Raw genomic sequence first — 6,233 nt, 5'->3', positions numbered from 1 at the left:
TGTAGTGCGTATTTAATGTGGCGCTGCACTCTGATGTTGTAGGAATGTAGGAGAACACATTTATTAAAAAAGTCTATTTAATTAAGTAGAACGTGTTGTCTATATTTATTTAAAGTTACGCATTTTGATGTGACGTCACATTTCTCAAATCCCCTCCCCCCCTTCGTCACACATCGTCACAAATACCTGACCCCCCCCCCCCAAGTGTGTGACGTCATTTATGGACGGCCCTATGGTATAACCGAGTGTGGTATAACATACCTGAACGCATTTGTCGTAAACAATGTTTGTTTCCAAGAGTAACCGGCGCACGCGAACATAGCAGAGCGCCCGTTTAATTGTTTTTATCCGCTTGCAGTTATTTAGCTATTTAGGATACCTCACAAAATGGACAATTGGTTAAAATATCGATGTCCGTTATTCATACGGAGCGGAGGTGCTCGAGTTACAGTCATCCTGGGTCTCCCTTCAAAGCGACTGCATCTGTTTTTTGGGGGCGGTTGCCGCTGGGTTGTTAACGTGGCCAAGTTGGTGGTGGCCTTGCCCGAGCTCTCAGAGAGGATGGCCACACTCGCCGCGTGTGTCGCATCCAAGGCCGTAGCCATGGAGTCAACATTGGGGGGAGGGGGGGGGACCAACTCTTCCAGGGGGTCTCGGGGTCACAACCCAGAAAAATATCTCAATTTGAAAACTAATTTCCTGCCTAAAAAAATCACTAACACATGGGATGAACGTTTTTTTTACAATAATGTCTAAGAGTGTATTTATTACATTGCTCTTTTTTTACCTTTTTACCGTTTCTTGTTTCATTGTATGTAATGGCAGAGATTAGGGGTTAATACAGTACAACCATAACCACAATCATATAAACAGAAATCTATGCATTGATTTATGCGAAGACAAGTCCAGATATTGTGGCCAAGGTTTAGCAAATTGTTGTTTTCATTTCCACAGCATAGCAATTTTTATAGTCATATATTGTAGGGGGACATTTTGAGCATATTTGAATATTAGGGGGGGGATGTGTCCCCCCCCAATAATTATATATATATTATTAATATATTTATATTATATTATAATTGCTGCCTTGGTCGCATCCAACCTGGACTGTGGAGGAAGGAGGACGTGAGTCTTGCCCAGCTGCAATGTAAGAAGACCTCATTGACGCTCAAAAGCGATCGGCCAACCCCATCCCGGCCATCGCTCTCTGCTGGACTCTGCCGGGGAGCGGTGGTGCAGCGGTTAGCGCGCCGCGCTACGAACCCGGCTACCCCAGGTCGATTCCAACACCGTCGGAACCGATCTTAACGCCTTCCCCCCCACCCCCCCAAGGTCGACCTCGGCCTCAAATGAGTAGCTGGTGTGGCGTCTTAAACATCATCGCCGCTCGGGAGACAAAGGCGGCCGAGTGTGGAAGCTGCCCGGCCACATCCTAGCCTTCATTGGGTGCTCGTGAACAGCGCTTGCTCCTTTACAGTCTGTTGAGGCTGGCGATTACCCAGGAACTTGTCACGGATTCTTGAGACTTACGCCAATTTATGAAGAGGGCGCTTTGTTGGTCTGCAGACGTTTGACCGCCAAGTCGGGGAGCGTCACGCAGACGGAGAACGGAAACTTCGGAACCAATGAGAGACGCGGTTTTATTCCCCCCCTCTCCCCATTGGTCGAATAAAACGCAATTATGCACGACAGACCGCAGGTACGACGAAACAGAAATACGTCTTTCTTTACGCGAATAACTTCAGAGTATTTACACCAATTTGAAACGAAGTTAGCAATAATATGAAGATGTATTCTAAAATTATGGATATACTAAAGATTAAAAGTTAACGACATATGCCAAGGCGTCCCATAGCGTAAATAGACAGCAGATTTATATAAGTACCTACGAGTGGCGGTAGCAGCTTTACTCTGGTTTCTCTTCAGAGCGAATAAATCTTTCGCCTTTTACTAAAGATTTCCGTGGAGAGGAACACTCTAATGAGTCTTAAACAATTTTTCGTCGCCCTACTTTTGTAGGGCAACATCCCGAACAAAGCAAAGAAGCAATCGTTAGTGGTTGAGCATGTGTGATATGCGATCGTCATGCACGCCTGCCTGTCAATTGTAAGTTCGCCCGTGCCATTCCATCAAGTTTGTGTTTTAGACAACCTCGTGCCAACATCAGCTAGCTTCCTTTTCTCTTCCTAGCTTACATGAATTTAATGTTTAAAAACACGCAAGGTTTTAGGTACTTTTGCTAATTCTAAATTTGAAGCTTTCGTGACTGCAAGGATTCATACTCTTTGTTTTTTTCGGTAAAGTCACGTAGGTAAAATTAAATCAAAGAACTAAATTAAATCACGACGTTTCGGAGGCAACACAAGCTTCCGTCTTCAGGTGGAACAGACAGCAAAATTCGCTGTATCCGCAAATGAACAGCTCTGGAATACCCAAGATTATATACAGGTTAAGGGGGAGGGAGGAGCCAGGAAGGGACGTGGGTGGGGAGGGGAGGGCTAAGTTAAGCCGCCTTTTGTTATGCTGCAGGGGGTTCGGGAGGAGTGGTGGTGCACTGCAAGAAAGCGGGTAAAACCCACCTTTTGTTATGCTGCAGGGGGTTCGGGGGGAGTGGTGGTGTACTGCAAGAAAGCGGGTAAAACCCACCTTTTGTTATGCTGCATGGGGTTCGGGGGGAGTGGTGGTGTACTGCAAGAAGGCGGGTAAACCCCACCTTTTGTTATGCTGCAGGGGGTTCGGGGGGAGGGCGATTGCGTGCTGCACGAACGCAGGCACCATCCTGCTGTAAACGGAAACGGCTGTACAATTATAACCCAGCTAACGTTTAACTTGGTTGATGACATCTTTCCAAAAGTTGCTCAATTTGAAACCATCCTTTCGGTTGAAGTTGTATCTATGTTTGTATATTTGGATGGCTTCATGGACAAATCTTTGGTAATAACCGGGAGGTTTGCATAGTACTTTGGTATCAGAGAAAATAATGTCATGATAACCTGCTGTGTTGAAACAATGATCAGCCACGGCCGAAGAATTCGTTCTGCCGTGTTTCAAATCTGATTTGTACTCGCGAATTCGGTCAGAAATGTCGTTTCGTCTCCCCGATATAGCAGTCACCACAGGTACAACTCAATTTGTGAACACCGGGGTACTGCTAGTAACAGTATTTTTCGTTCATTTTTTCGTTGGTTGTTGGTAACTCGCTAACCCGCCCCGACTACCCATTGGATTCCCCCAAAATAAATCTTGCTTTTGTTATTAGCAGGTTTTGGCCTCTCGTAGTAACAACATTCGTTGTTGTGGATGGTGAACAGTAATTTAATCAGTTGCATACATCACGATATCTTCTATATATTATAAAGGGGAAATTTGTGAATATGTGTGTCTGTTCGAAATGTTTAGCATACTTCCCAACATGCAACAAATTTGAAATTTGGAATGTGGGTAGTTTCCAGACTGTACACAATGCAAAACGTATAAAAAATAACTTTCGTTTTTTTGGGGGGGCGGGGGGCGCAAAAATGGCTATATTTTGCATGCAAGTGAGCGGTGCCGTCACATCTCTGTCATGTCACCCGCATGCCGGCAGCGTTACGTAGTGTGCCTGCTGACGTCACGCATCCCCCCCCCCCAAACCCTCCGCGTAGGCCGTGTATATCCCGCACAAATGCACGGCTGGGGGGGGGGGGGGGAATATATAAACACCCAGGTCTGTCATTCTGTGACTATCATTGTGTGATTAACGCGGCACGGATTGGTTGAAGTGCATCAAGTGACCGCGAGCAAGCAGCCAACCAGAGGTGCGCCCCTCACAAACATGTACGCCCCCCAGGTGATGTTGCGCCGTAATAAGGCGCTGTGGGCAGCTGAGCTGCCACCACGCTCACGGGCCGACAGGGGTGGGGGCTGAGGGGGAAATCCTCCACCCCCCATAAGACCCCTTAAGATAAGAGCCTTCCCCCCACCCGTGACCGGAAGTTGACACCCCAGAGCCCCCAGGGGTGGGGGCTGAGGGGGAGGGGGACCCCCCCCCCCCAACACTTCCCAAGACCACAGCCTGCAGCGCTGGGGGGCGCTGCAGGCTGTGGTTGTTGGGGGGCGCCGCAGGCTGTGGTTGTTGGGGGGCGCCGCAGGCTGTGGTTGCTGGGGGGCGCCGCAGGCTGTGGTTTTTGGGGGGCGCTGCAGGCTGTGGTTGTTGGGGGGCGCTGCAGGCTGTGGTTTTTGGGGGCGCCGCAGGCTGTGGTTGTTCGGGGGGGGGCGCCATAGGCAGCCCCCCCCAACAACCTAGTATCAAAATGGTATTATAAAAATATTTGAGGGTGTATTGTGTACGTGCACTCCACGCAATAAAGGGAAAACATTTTGTAATATGCGCCTGCTATGATCATTGCTTGTAGAGCCTTCTCCAAGGCTTTACATTGAACGCGACGGAGCCATTCAAAATGCGAATCACGTAGTGGTGCCTATCTATATAGCACGTAATTCGTTTTTCAGTGTTCGTTTTTGGAGGAATGTATTACACGCGAGCAGACAGTTCAAATTAAGTGTACAATGAGATCGTTTAGCCATCTTATATATTCCAATCATTACTCTTTGGTTCTTTCGGTAAAGTCACGTAGGTATAAATAAATCACGACGTTTCGGGCGCAACACAAGTGCCCGTCATCAGGTGGAACATCGACAGCAATTGTTTATTTGTTTATTGCTGTGGTTGTCCTACCTGATGACGGGCACTTGTGTTGCGCCCGAAACGTCGTGATTTAATTAATTTTATTTTATACCTACGTGACTTTACCGAAAGAACTAAAGAGTATGGATCCCTGCAGTCACAAAAACTTCAAATCTAGATTCCAATCGGTATTAAGCTCCTGCAACGTTTAAATCTTGCCATCACTAACCTTGCAGTTCAAGATGAATGTCACTCCGTCCTCTCTCCGTTGGATAGAAGCAGCACTTTGTGTGATGTCGGCAGTCAGAATCTTCATTTTTAAAGATTAAAAATCGTCGTTATTGTACTGGACTTATCTAGTCATAATAAAGGATTTTTAGGGTTAAGTCGCGTTAAGTATAAATGTGTCGTAACCCGCCACCACCCGACACAGCCGTTAAGTCACGCAGAATGAGAATAAAATAATAAATTGATAAAATAAAATAACACAATAATAATATTATTGATCAAATATTACTGATAAAATAAAATCAATTTATAATTTTATTCTCATTCTACGTGACTTTACCGAAAGAACCAAAGAAGATGAATCATTGCAGTCACGAAAGCTTTAAATCGAAATTTACAGCCGTTAAGGTTTGTCACGTAAACAAAACGTGCCAATTAGTTTACTACTTCAGCCCACCGGTGTGTTGGAGAGTAAGCCCACACCATTTACAGTTCGAGTACGACGTTTCGCCAGTAATTACAAACTAGCATCATCAGGCGACAGCCGGATTAGCTACGGGCTTAGCGCTGCTTGGAAGCGAATTATCAAGTCATACACCGTTTGCATGCCTATACAGGTCACCATACGGCAGGTTTGTACATGTGTGTCGTGCATGCACAATGTACATGCATAATGTATGTTGATTGCACCATGAATAACCCAACCGGCAGTGGATACCCATTGTAATGTATATGCATTAGTTAAACATCCTCCTCTCCGGCCGTCGCACCTGATTCGCTCACAAGTGACGACATCACATTTATCCCTCTAATTAAGACCGAAACAGGATGATTTCTCCACAAATCTGGCTGTCGCCTGATTGTTTTGCTCCACGGAAATCTTTGGTGAAGGTATTTAAACGCTTTCGTTACAAAGATTAAAATTCAACAGTTGCAAAACACAATCCATAACACTGAAGGAAAGCGGGTGAATCGTACCTTAAGATACGAACATGAAATCGTCCGTCAAAAATAATTGGTTTGCTTGCGATTTAAGCGATAACACAATATCACACCAAATACAACGAAACAACGCAATGATCTGAATGGCAATCACGAATAGGGGAAATGCATGGACACGCGCGAACTTGGGTGGGGGTAATGGTCTGCGCGGCCTAAATCGATGTCAATCAGGCATACCTGTCAACCCCTTATGAGTGCCTACCTTATTACACACCAATTTAGACCTTATTGGTCACCCCGTGCCCTTATAAATCTCAACGTTCATCTTACAAAGTCCCATCACAAGGGAGAAACACAAACAAATAAACAATGTTGTTGCCCGTATTGAAACGGCTGT

At 45.9% G+C, this 6,233-nt stretch overlaps 1 non-coding gene across 1 annotated transcript; it reads left to right on the top strand.

The window, feature by feature from the left end:
• The first annotated feature begins 1,906 nt into the window (after positions 1-1,906).
• Positions 1,907-2,023, top strand: LOC116951341 (U5 spliceosomal RNA). The gene has a single exon (XR_004404190.2). It is a non-coding gene; the product is annotated as a U5 spliceosomal RNA (small nuclear RNA).
• Positions 2,024-6,233: the final 4,210 nt, after the last annotated feature.

This window comes from Petromyzon marinus, chromosome 42, assembly GCF_048934315.1.
Source record: "Petromyzon marinus isolate PM22_M1 ecotype Great Lakes invasive population chromosome 42, UKy_Petmar_22M1.pri1.0, whole genome shotgun sequence".
NCBI classification, from domain to species: Eukaryota; Metazoa; Chordata; class Hyperoartia; order Petromyzontiformes; family Petromyzontidae; genus Petromyzon; species Petromyzon marinus.
The sequence above is the reverse complement of the archived record's forward strand: the minus strand, read 5'-3'. Positions and strand labels throughout refer to the sequence as shown.